Source organism: Zootermopsis nevadensis, unplaced genomic scaffold (genome assembly GCF_977971745.1).
Source record: "Zootermopsis nevadensis isolate Lab colony 2312 unplaced genomic scaffold, Znev_1.0 Znev_ptg000008l, whole genome shotgun sequence".
Lineage (NCBI taxonomy): Eukaryota > Metazoa > Arthropoda > Insecta > Blattodea > Termopsidae > Zootermopsis > Zootermopsis nevadensis.
The window spans coordinates 6,114,351-6,127,837 of NW_028259140.1; the positions used below are offsets into that span (position 1 = coordinate 6,114,351).

General features: G+C 39.4%; 1 protein-coding gene across 4 annotated transcripts in view; it reads right to left on the reverse strand.

The window, feature by feature from the left end:
* Window positions 1-13,487, reverse strand: part of LOC110840354 (elongation factor-like GTPase 1) — a 138,554-nt gene that overhangs the window by 15,919 nt on the left and 109,148 nt on the right. The window lies entirely within an intron of this gene.

A 13,487-nucleotide genomic window follows, 5' to 3' on the forward strand; every position in this document is an offset into this window, starting at 1 on the left:
TACTTTTGAACGAATTTGTCTGTCATGCGTCCAATTCTCGCTTCTCAGTCACTCAATCGATTAAGACGTACTTCACGCTACCCGAAATCGATTCAATAATCTCACTACACATCTAGGAACTTGGAACACACGTACATACACATGATACGTGATATCCTGTTAGGATATCAAATACCCTAGATGAGATTCGAAGCTAGGTAATAGGAGACAGGAATTGTATCCGCGAGACAAGTTTCTTAGTCAGTTTTTTATGTACTAAGTATACGCTGGGAAGCCCGTATAGCCTCATATAGAATCAGTCAAAAATTAATGTCAGACGAAACGTGTGAAACACAACACAATTTTCGAAAATACTCTTATTCAACGAAATGAGCAACAGGTTGTTGAAATTTAATGGCTGTATAAAAACAAAATGCTCATTTTAGACAGAGTTGCTCGTACAAACTTTCTTTCCTGGGACGGTGGGAGGTTAGAAATCTGTTTCACGCACGTAGTTCTGAACAATGAGCTCTAAAATAAGTCTCAGCAGAATTTAACTCCTAATGTCAACACGTAATCATCAAAATAAATGCTTGCAAATTATACTTTACTTCACAGTTCACGCTTAGCTGCATTTGTGTGATATAGACACCCACACTACGTTGCGTGCAAATGCAAATGCGTACATATTCACGCATCCTTTACTGTTGAAAATACTAAATGTATGCTACGACAAATGAATATAAATATTCATCTTGTACGTATATATTTGTGAGACGAGAAAGTTAATTTCAGCTCAGGTAAATTGAGTCGTACGGATTGTCGATCAGACTTATTATCCACTCTTTTTTCTTTTCCAAAATACAACTTTATGGACCTATTTAGGAAAAAGACGCAGCCAGGTACACAATACAGGAACGCACTACAGCAGTGGTTATCAAAATGTGGGTCGCACGATTTTCAAGTTGAAATTAAATAATTATAATGTAGGTTCACTGTTTTGTCACACAGTAGGCCAGGAAAATCACGAATTTTTTTTTTCTGTCAGAGGGTCGTATACTCTAGTTTCCAGAAAACTTTGTGGAAAAGTTTAAAACTCCATGTACTAAAGGACAAACAGATACGCAGAATCACAGCGAGCCCATCTGAAGCAAGAACCTCAGAACGCATCTCCTTATAATTTTAAATTAGAATCTTGGATTCATTTTCCGTAGGAATAGTTCTGTCAAGTTACGTAATCATTTACAAGACATCTTGGAACATGCCTTGCAATTTTAGGACAATTGTAAAACGATGACTAACCAAACAAATAAAATAAACAAACACATACTAGCTAACACAACGCAAAAAGTGGGGGAAAATAAATCAATGCTGAGGTTTCTAAGAATAAGCAAACTGTAAACATTTTATGGATTTATAATTTGAGACGTAAATGTGGGTAAATGGAAGACAATGGCAGTTCCGAACCGATGCAACACAAAAGAACAGCGGTAAGATGATTATTATGCCTGTTTTTATCAGCAAGAACAACGTGAAAAGTAGTCTCATTTGCTCTGAAGCGAAGAATATAACAAGTACGAGTCTGCATAACAGGAAAGAAGAATCCTACGGAATGTCCTATCCACAACTGCATTCGTTACTCTTGGTTGCATAGCCGAGCGACAACACTGCTTATTACCTAGATTTATCAATGGTTCCTGGAATAAAAACCAGTCAACACTGCGATAAGAATGCGAGCAAGGAGTATGATCTCAAGGTCGCAAAAATGTTCCTACAAGAACTGAATTTATATCCTATTAACCCTTTATAAATTGTGGTAGCTGACCAATAACTCTACTTTTCTTCACAGAGTGCATTTATGTGTTTAATATAATTATCAGAATAAAGAGTCATCATTTTATTAAACAGCGTTAACCAACACACGTACACAAAACTTTTTTAAAAACGTACAGAGGAAAGACGTGCGAACAGGACATGCGAAGGGGACAATGCGTCCATAGAGCTGCGGTCGCTAAGGGGACCAATGTCCATCCCGAGATGATACGTGAGTATGGAGCAGCGGTGGAGCAATACTGGCAGCGTAAAACCGAAGGACTCAAGTAAAACGTGTCCTAGTGCGACTTCGTCCATCAGAAACCCTGCATGGACCGACCTAGACGCGAACCAAAGTCTGAGTTATGACACGACCACAGAAGGGCTATTATTTTTCTACATAAGACGTGTTTCTTAAAGCCCGTTCAATTTTTGATAGCATTCTTTAATGTGTTTCGTGTTCCTGAAGAGAATGAGCTAAGATAGGGTGATTATGACTGCCGAGTCGGGTGGGACTGAGGAGAACAGTGACAGTGGCCTGTTTCAAGAAATCACCACGGCATTCAAGTTTGTCAGATACAACCTCAAACGTCTGCACAGTAGCCATGAATGTTACTGCTAATATATAAAAATGTTTCATATTTATGTTTATGATCTATATATACTCAAATTTTCAAATGCCTACCTCCAATAGTTCGTTAATTATCACCAGCATGCCAAAACATAACTACAGATTGTATAATATAGAAAAGGGCCTAAGTCTATAAAAGCTTTGGGACACTTGTAAAAATACTGTTCGTTGCTACAGGCAAGTTCATTAACCCTCATTTCCTGTTGTATGGGTTACGAAAATTAACGAAGGATATCGCATGGAGTCCGTGTAGGTTGATGAATGGATACATAGAAAAATGTTGCCAAAATTATAATCGCTTGAATTCAAATTTGCCTGTCCTACGGCGGTCCTCGCATGTTTTCACCAGAGATTCCAAGACACAGAATCAGAAGCCTAGACGGCTTGCGAAAACCACAACGTGAAAGGCAAATGTTGCAGGAAGACATTATCAATAATAAACAGGTTCGGAGAGGGACCTCACCAAAGAAAGTTTTTTTTAAAAAAATTACCATTTTTATCACGCTACAGAATTCAAGCTTAATTCACAAAAGTACTGGGTGAAATTACCACAGAAGTACTACAAGGCAAGATCGAAATAGCCCAACTGGAACTATATACTTCATCAAAGGACAGTTTAAAATAACTTACGACACCATAATTAACATTATTAAACACAAGCTACCTGTGGTTTATTTAATAACGTAATATTATTATAATGGTGAAGGGCATGGAAGGAATCGATCGTGCCTTAATTCAACGTACCATACACATATTTGCCTGGAGGGGCTCAGGAAAACTACGAAGAATCTTACTCAGGACAGCCGGTTTTGAAGCCGAGATTTAAACCCAGACCCTCCCTAATATGAATTAAGAGTGTTATTACCTGGCCACGACACACCGCGTCAGACACTGTCAAATGATAAATATCGGATAGACGTTTCGGGAGTTGGTTCTACTCCCGTCTTCAGGTGACTGGTTTCATTACAGTGACAAATATTTAATTACTTTCACCTTACGTTTAATAACAAACAAATTCGGGCCCCTTGCTGCTATGTACTTAAATTACGAAATATTCACTACATAATGTATTATAAAACTTCGGCTTTCGGGGATAAATCCCGCCGAAAATCGCACGTTATCCCACGTTTCGGAAAGTTCTGCAGTGAACACCAGCCACAAAAACTGAAGGACAAGAATGCACTACATAAAACTGATTGAAGTTCCCACAGCAAATGAAATCAGAAAACCTTCGTAAAACAGGAAACTGTACGTATAGTCCACACGCAGAACTACTGTAAGAATCTTCCTGTCCAAGTCAAACCTACGCAGAAGTTTCATATCGACTTAAGACAGGCTCTCAGCCTCCAGAAAGAACCGGAAATACTATATAAGTGAACGCTATTCAATGTCATGCAAAGAAGAGGTTCGCATGTATCTGGAGGTGCTCTTTATTTCGTGAGATCTCTTACTGAGCCATCTGGCCTCACACTGTCGGACTGGCTTCACGCTGACAGTTCACTTCAGAAAACAAACTTACGACCCAACTGCGACAACCGGTGGGTCATTTAAAGGAAACGCGCAGTACAAAGTTCAAATTGCAGGTGTGATGATTATGTAGAGATGAGCCTAGCTGCATCTCCTGTCAACATGTTTATCACTGACTGATAAGTACGTTAACTGCCGAAGACTACAACTTCCCAACCATCAGACGTCTTTTAACAACTTCGGCCGAGAGATCTATTGGACTGGACGCATGAAAGATGAATGGTCCTAGCAACACTGACCAAAAGAGACAACCGATGTTGGTCTTATGGAGAGTAACGATGCTTTTAAAGTCTTGAAGACGTAGTAAGACAAAAACAACACGGAAGTTTCTGTAAACTATATGTGGTATACTTTTATTGTAATAATAAAAGATTTGTAACATCTAAGACCTTAATTTTTAACACGTGAAAACGTAAATTAATAGCTTTTACCACAAATAAGGCTATCGCCCTGGTAATGGAGGCAGTAAACACCTCTGAAACGCCGGTAAACTCTACCACGCTACACGCCGCAACATCCCAGAAGACGCCCATTTTCTAGAGATATACTAATAAAGGGTCACAATGTTCAGTGCATTCTTTTATCATACATTTTCGTCATGACAACTGCGCTCTTATCTGCTGTTTTAGATTTGTTCAAAGCGAACCGTTCTGTGGAGCTGTACGTTGGTGATGCCTGATCCCCGAGTCTCGGGGTGACTGTGGGGGGCTGGAGCTAGCTGTGGGCCCCCTCTCCAGAGTTCAAACACCCGCATGCGTCCATCTCGACTGTTCGACAGCCCACTCCCATCCAGAGAGCAAAAAAACGAAGCGACATGCAACACGTATATTACCTCGTATCAGGGGTCTCAAACATGTCGCATTTTTGTATAAAAGGCACAACTATTTCTCATACTCTATAAAACTCGTATTTCTAAATTCTTGCAAGTCTATATGTTAGCATTACTTGAAATGGTTTCATTAAAATTAGACAATCATCCAATCTCCCACAACATGTATTCAGTAATCGACTTTAAACAATCCTAAATACACAGCTGTAATGCATAATTACAAAATATGCAAATTTTAAAAGTATTTCTTTGAAGGATGTAAAATAGCATGGAATCCGTGAGAACATTTTGTGTTTGTTTTAATGTGATCCCACTAACTAATGATACACTGGAGCTAGGAAAGTGCAATTTTGAATACAAATAGATCAATAGCATGCCTAGATATTCGCCATGTAGGTTAACAACAGCAAACATGACGACGACCTAAAAGTTTGAGGTTTTCCCGACAAACTTGAGAATCTGTCTTAACAATCTCTTTAAAATAATACTATAACCTAAAATAATAATAACAGAAACCTCTGACTCAAGTGCTACTCGAACCTATGACCATCTACAGAGTCCAAAACGCCATCTCATGAGCTACATTGCAGTACAGAAGGGCAATGACGGGAGACATAACCAAAAAGTAGAATTTTAGTCTTGGATTCTGGATTCACTGTTCAGAGTACACGGAACGCAAGATAACTACTCATTTAGGAAGGTTGTTATCAGAATAATCACTACGACTTTCAATTGTTAATTCACTAAACCAGACCTCTATCTCGACATTAATTATATGCCCATCCTTTCCTGAACTAATTCAAATAATCCCGAATAGGAGACGGCCAAATCAACAGGATTTGACACCCCTGAATTAGCTTTGCTGTACTAACACACACGCACATGTGAGTTACTATAAGTGGGAAGTTGCTACTGAATTGGTTCTCGTCTCAACCTACACTTTTCATCATATTTTCGATCTTTGCCGAAATTGCCTTTGTTTCAAAGTTAATCCACCATAATTACCATCACAGCATCAGCCGTGGCTTGTAACAGCTGGTGATTTTTAGTTGCCGAATGCCAGCATATCGTGATATTGGATATCCTAAGATTTATCGTGGTCATCCTCAGTCCATCACAAAAAGAAATAAGATAACAGGTGATGCTCGATACTTCCGTTCTTTACAAAGTCGCTTAAATACGTAACGGAATCTTTCTTTTTAATCCGTCTCAATTCAGTAGTAGTCTAAAAATGTTACTAAAAGAACAAAATTAAAATTAATATGTTCATGGCTAAGCAAAGAGTAGCAAAGTAAAATCAGGCCGCCAGACGGGAGTCGTCTGTCGCTGAGACAGGCGCTCAGGTGACCGGACTTAGGCGCCTACCGTCTTAACAGACAGACAGGGTCCCCACACTTACGAACCGCCACATACATCACAGAAAACACCTGAATCATTACCGGGTACATGAACATCCGCACTCAGACAAGGTAACTGCTGCAGAAAATACTTTTCTGCCAATTATTGAAATGGAAAAATGGTTGACTCCCCCCAATAAAACGTGACGCCAAACCCGATGTTTTCAAGTATCCCAGAGTAGAATCTTCAATGTCACGGGCTAAGTGGTAAGAAAGTTCCTACACCTTTCAATGCATGTAATGCCAATATGAATTCTATTTATTTCCGTATTTATTACTGCTTTTATTATACTAAAAGCGCATTATCGGCAAGTAGACATACGTATCCTTTTAACTATCATACCATTTCCGATAAACATTGGTTCGAATGTACAAACAGAATTTTTTCTATTTAAAGAAAATTGAAAACTTTAATACGTTGTTGGTTGCACCGTCGATTTCAATACAGACTGAAGTTCTAAGGGTTGTTGCACTGAAGATGGCTGTCTTCTGCGTTGTAGCGCAGTGTAGTCTGGTAGAAGTTTACCAACGTTTCAGAGGTCCTGATAAATCCTCATCGCCTTGTAATCTCGACGAAAACAAGAATTTAATTTAGACTATAAAAGTTATTTTTATTCGTCTAAAGCCATAATAGCTACTGGTTGAGAAATCACTGCAATAAGCAGTCCCTATTTGTAATACAAAGATCATTTCAGATGAAATGCACCATTACTGAAGAACCTGTATTTCAACTCGTCAGTTCGCTCCACAAAACACTGCTTAGTATTCTGGAAGGAAGGGCGGACACAAATCTCGGGAAACACCTGCGATTTAAGTAACGATACGATCTTAAATCAAAGCTAATTTAGTGGTGTGTAGTAAAGCTTATCAGCGATTCTATTCTCTGAATATAATGTATTCCAAGTCGTTTAAATCGATGTGATGAAACATGTACCAAGTTGTATTTATTCCCGTGCGTTCAGGAATGCTAACCAAGGAACGTTTGTGGCAAACGGGTCTCGTAGTACACATCATTGACGTTAAATTGTTCTTGCCTCAATTTGCGTGTGTTTTAGGCAAACCCTTGATTTAATACAGTGTGTTCAGAAAAGACAGTTTCGGTTTACAAATATTATAGTACGAGATTATGAAGAACAGGGACATTTCAAGAGCTAAATAAATCCCTACTGAAGAAAGAGTCCTTGATCCTTAATGCCACAAGTTAAAAATGTAAAGTTGTCCAGGTGCTTAAAAGACATGTTAACAAATCGTAACTGCCTTTCAGGTGGAATTGATAACCAATTGTGAATGAAACATTGACCAGAGGACTGGAGAAATTTACATACAAACATACACGGACAGAGACAGGCAAATTTTCTTTCAGTTCGTACACATGGCGGCAAGTCTGTCAAAAGACGCACATCTGCTTGTGCATCTACGTTTCGGCCTTGAGGCCACAACGTAAAGCCTGACGCGAAGGGGGATTGGCCCTCCATTGCGTGTTTCATTCATACCTTGCCGTATGTCGATCGACCCCTGGTTCCAGAAAGGCCGACGACACATGACAACAGACAGCAGAGAGGTGATATACAGATTTGTAAATTACTTTCTTACCAATTACCTTTAAGCAGGTCTAAATGAGAAGAAGCAGCTCATATATATAAAATAGGTGGTATATACAGTTACCACTGGAGGAAGTGCCATGTGTTTCCGCGCATAAAACCCACGACGTCTGTGAGATTTATTACAGTGAATCAAATTATACAGATTTAAATCAAATATTGTCCAACATATGTATAACTCTGACTTTCCGGGCTTCGAACTATGGAGGATAAATTCCAGAATTAAGTAACGGGCTTTGTTAAACCCGTTCTGATTACGAGATCACTCTGCCCTTGTGTATCCCATTATAACTTTAAATGTTACAAATTTTTACCACAGACGATTGTCAATTTGACCCGCACTGAATCGCATGCCTTACAAAATCTGGAAGACATTCAAATTGTCCGCACAAGGTGAAGGGCACTTGCAATGAACGCAGCAAAAATGACGAGTGGATCCTGTTCCCAAACTGCTGACGAATAAATGGCGACATGACAGGGAACAGATGACGACAATCGGCAATTCTCTCACCGGAAAACGCAACTCCTTTTGGGATTCATCGCTGTCAATGGTTAATTCGTTAAAAAAAAGATCAGATACTGTCGTAGGAATACTGACTGACATTGTACGATACGGTATTATTTCATCAAGTTGCACGTAAAAAATGAAAATGATATAAGACCGGAGTTCTTGTGCCTTTCTGTGTTAGCGTAAAACAGGTTAAAAGGAGGGTAGGACGTTAAATTATCTCAGGAAACCCCCCCCCCAATTTAAGCCATTTATACATCCATAAACACGCAGAACAGAATGCAAATATCTAGCTGAGCTATCGGCTTCGTATCTAGACAGACGTGCCAGTTCGTGCAGCCATCCTCTCTGAGTGACACTTCCGGTCTAAAGAAAGGCGAAGCAAGAAGTTACTGGAGACCAGAAGATTGCTTCGTGGAAGTCTTAAATAAAAAAAAATTCATGACAGAATTACTGGAAGCCGGTTAGGTTTATGATCATCCTTATCGCAAAACTTTCCATCAAAAGAAATAAAAAATAGGTCCTTTATACACACAAACACACGCACCGTGTTTCCAGTTCGTATACGTTCTAGTGGTTTTCTGTACAAGACCTTGGGAATAATGTGAGCTATTACGTCATTCGACATGCACCTCGTTCCCCACAAAACTAACAGACGTAATCTTCAGTTACTTCTCTGCTAACTTACATCTCAAATAGGCCAGGGACGTAAACGGCCGAGTAATGCCAATTTGGAGCACTTATCACACGTCTGACTAGCTGGAGTGTTTGGCACCGACTTGAACAAGACATCACAACCTGTGGTCCGCGGTACCAGAAAGGTTGAGACAGGGGAGGGTCCGCGGTACATATTCACGAATGAAAAGCCTGAAGGGAAAGGGAAGAGACCACTTGCACGACCTTGACATAGAGGGAATGATGTTGGGGATATAGGGTTGTAGTGTACATATTGGATTCATGTGACACAGGAAAGGGGCCGGTAGGGAACTTTTGGTTCCATAAAAGATGGAATTTTTAGCGCACCGACAGCTAGTCAAGGGCTCTGCTTCGTGCAATTATGCATCTTTTGCAATCATCATTCAAAGAATGTTATTCAACGCTAAGTAAACAATGTAATTGATAAAGCAAAGTTGAATAAATGAAGAATCACTACCGCAACGACAGCCAGTGTCATATTTCATTTCATTGCCTCCCTAATATCAAACATACACATTCGTCATACTTGGCGAAATTAAAGGTTACCACGGTGACAAGTATGATGGCTGCAGTCTTCTGGGATCTTCAAACTGCTGGAGGTATTTTCTGCTAACCATATACACTTACAGATGCCATAAAATTATAAAATAAATTCCGTTTAAATAAAGGAAAAATTAAATATTTAGTGAGATTTGAAGTTTTCGTGGCGGCGAGTTCGAAGATGGATGTCTTCTGGGTTATTATATGCCTTGTAGTCTGGTAGAATTTTACCAACGGTTAGACGAACTTGCCATGATTATGGAGGCAGCAAGTACATCTGAACTTCTAGCCAGAATATGGTCTTCCATCTTTGCTGATTTATTAGTTTACGTTTGTCTTAGACTGAAAATGGATAATAATCTCAACGAAGCTTACAGAAAAATACACCAGTACACACATTCATTTCAGACCTCAGTTATATGTCTTCCTGTAAGTTAACATCCTACGTTTACTAAAGAACTTCATGATCCAAGCCTGTGTTTACACCGAAGGTAGGTTGTGTACGTGACAAAACAGTTTGAATTCGATCGGTAAGTGCGCAGCAAGCAACCTTTCACATTTACTAAGTACATTTCTGCGTAATTACAGTATGGAGAGGTCTGTTATTGGCTTCAGGCTGTTGACGGCCATGGCAGCTTGGTATGTAAATACTATACACTTGGCCAGGTGGGTCTTGTCAGTTGGTTCCATTCATATCAAATTTCTTCTTTTTCCTCATTCATATGCCCTCTCCTTCTTACCCGTTCTTCATGCCATTTCTTTTCTCTTTCAATTGAAGACTGAAAAGTAGTGTCTCTCATTCATTCATCTCCCCATTGATAGGTTTTTTTTACTCACCTTCCATTCATTTCATCTTCAGTCAATGGTTTCTCTTCGAACAACTGCGTGTCCCAGTCATCGTCATCTTCATAGCATTTCTTACCTTCCACCCTTATTCTAATAACGAGGTCAATCACAACTCGTGCTTTCCCTCTGCAAATTCCTTGCTTCAAAATTTATTTCAACCAACACGCAAGCCTGACTTTAAACATAAGAACATTACGTCGTCCTCAGAATCTTCATGGTTTTCCCTCACGACAGTAAAATGTCCAATTCTTGGTTTAAGCAGTAACGAGAAGAAACAGCAAACGAAGCCTACGTAGGTCGTCTCTGCGGAGAGCATTAAGATTACTCTTCTTGGATACTGCGTCGTGTTTATACCTCTGCCTCTCAGCTAAGATTCTATTTGTTTCGCGGGTTATTTAATTATACTATATCAATAGATGGACAGAAATGACAGAGTGAATGTAATTATGAACAGCGAATAGCCTTTCGATTACACAGATTACAATTATGCACAGTCAGATAATATTAAACACATAAAAGGCCAACGTTATCATTTTATTACAGATGAACTGCTCCAGTTTAAATTAACTTTTGTATTGAACTAAATCAAAACAACATCTACTACACTCAAAATATTAATGCTTTAATGCAGACTGACAGCAAAAGGACTCTAAAATAAAACAAAAATACCCTACACAACTCCGCTGTGGTAACTGAGAAAACACATGAAACACTACATATTCGTATGTGAACATACGGCGATGACTGAAGCGGTGAAAATGTGTGAAAATGAATCATAAAACAATTCTTTGTTTCAGATACTGTTTACTACAAGTCCGTGACCCCATGGAAGTCGTTAATATCGTACGTTATATCCTGTCATACAAAAACAAACTTGTTAAGATGGATGAATCAGTCCAGCGTACATCCTCAGGAAATATTTATTTTCCTCAAGTAAAAGGACCTAACTGGAAGTTCTATTCAGCGTAGCTGAGACCAGATATCCGCTTTAGGCGTCTCGTTTTAATTTAAACCGTCTGCTGTTAATCGGTCGATAGACTCTTGGCTTCTTATCTGACGACAGTAATATGTAAAACAAGGGACACAGTTTCGTGTAGCGTTTAATTACCTGGCGTACCAATGTTACGCGGTGCTCGACGCGAGAGCTACGTCTCTACTAGCTGGCTATCAACGTCTATTTACCTGGCTGGACTTGGCTAACGATACACTGGTTCTGCTGTGTTCAGTTAACAGTTTGTATCTGATACAATAACAATTTGTACCGGCAGAACGTACATCTTATGCTTTTAAAGTCAGTGGCTTTAGTAAGAGCACTGAGCAGAATGTTCTTTTACCAGTGACGGAATATCAACTTCGAAAAAAAAAGGGTTTGTACTAACTAATAAGAAATTAACAAATACTTTCTCGGGCCGGGTTACAAGTGGTCGCGGGCCGCAAGTTGAACCACGCTGAGATAGATCATACCACTATTGCAAACCAGCCAAGCTCACGGACATGAATGAAATCTCGCTCTGTCTTATGCACTCCTGAACACAACAGATGCATGAATGAAATCATGTTAACACACACACAGCTAGTTCGGTCGTCCCTGTAACCAGAACGACTTCACAGTCGAAGTCAAACCGAGAGAGAAATCGTGGTAAACTGGTTTGGTTTGAATAGAAGGAAATCTGCACCAGCCAACTCCGCTTCCAGACCATAAATAAGTCGGTTGTCTCTTTCTGAATCTTTTTATCTCTTTCTTTCTGGCTGGAACAACAAGAGACCCAGCACGAGATAATGGCATTGAAACCAGTCTTGGTCAATCCAGCGGAAAAACTATACAAGTTAATTGGAAACTCAATAAACAACAGACGGAAGAACGAAAATAAAAGAATTCCGGAGGGTTAAAAAATACTTTTACGAAATGACATGATCTTCACGTAAGTTCATAAGTTTTAAGTATGGTGGACGAAATGCCGTTTTTCAACATGGTACGGAAATGGAACTCTAATTTATGCAAATAAAATGTTTCTAAGAATACACTTGTATCGTATTTGAAGTAATGGTTCGAAATTTTTTTAACTTCCTGCCTGTATGGGCAGTATTTAATTCATGAGCTATTTTGATTTATTTGTTTATAACCAAGCTTCTACAAACCCGTGCTACAAATACCATAATTTATATTACACTTCAAGTTATTCCCCGACTTCCAGCACCCATCTCATGCTCTGCAGATGTGTGGGATCTTCCTTCTGCGTACTGAAATTTAATTCTGTATCCATCGTGGCGATGACTTATCGGAACTGTCCCGATAAAGCACCCGAAATTCGTGGTTGAGTCGTTAACTCTTCTGCTTCGTGTTCGGGAGGTTACGGGTTCAAAGCTAGGATTAGAGACCGGCTATCCTGTCTGAGATACCTCGTGGTTTTCCCACAGCCGCGAGGCAGTACCTTCAAATAGGCCCCGTTTCCTTGCATTATGTTTCTAATACATCATTCACAAATTAACAGAACAGTGAAATTGACAACACGTCGTTAAATAAACGAATAAAAAACCAATCCATTCGCTGTATTTCAAATGAATTGTTTTCTGGATGTTGCGACACGATGTCTGGTAGTAGTTTACCGGCGTTTCAGAGATCCTTCCTCCCTCCATCATCAGGGCACACACCTCCGAAACGTCGGCAAACTTAAACACGACACCACGGCGCAACATACCAGAAAATATCCTCAGCCAGATAGGTTAATCGAATAATTCCTTCACAAAATTTATTTTACTTTGTCAAATAAATTGTTCAGCTTCACGAAATTAGGAAATTAATTTATAAGTAAAGCTTCAATACGGAAAATGAAGCAACAGAACATATATGCTGATTCTACTGTGCATTAACTAAGCCACACGTGTTTTCTGCTGCCATTTAGCACGAACTTGACTCCTTATATTCAAGTACCATTTCCTTGGCGAAAGCAATTTGAGTTATACGCAACTGCAAGGAAAAAATGGTCTACAAAATGCAACAAATTTCCCCTACTCTATCGATAAACCTAACACCTCCATCATCAGACCTCGATGACGTAGGCAATAACATCTGAAACACCGGTAAGCCTCTACCAGATTACACGGCGCAACATCCCAAAAG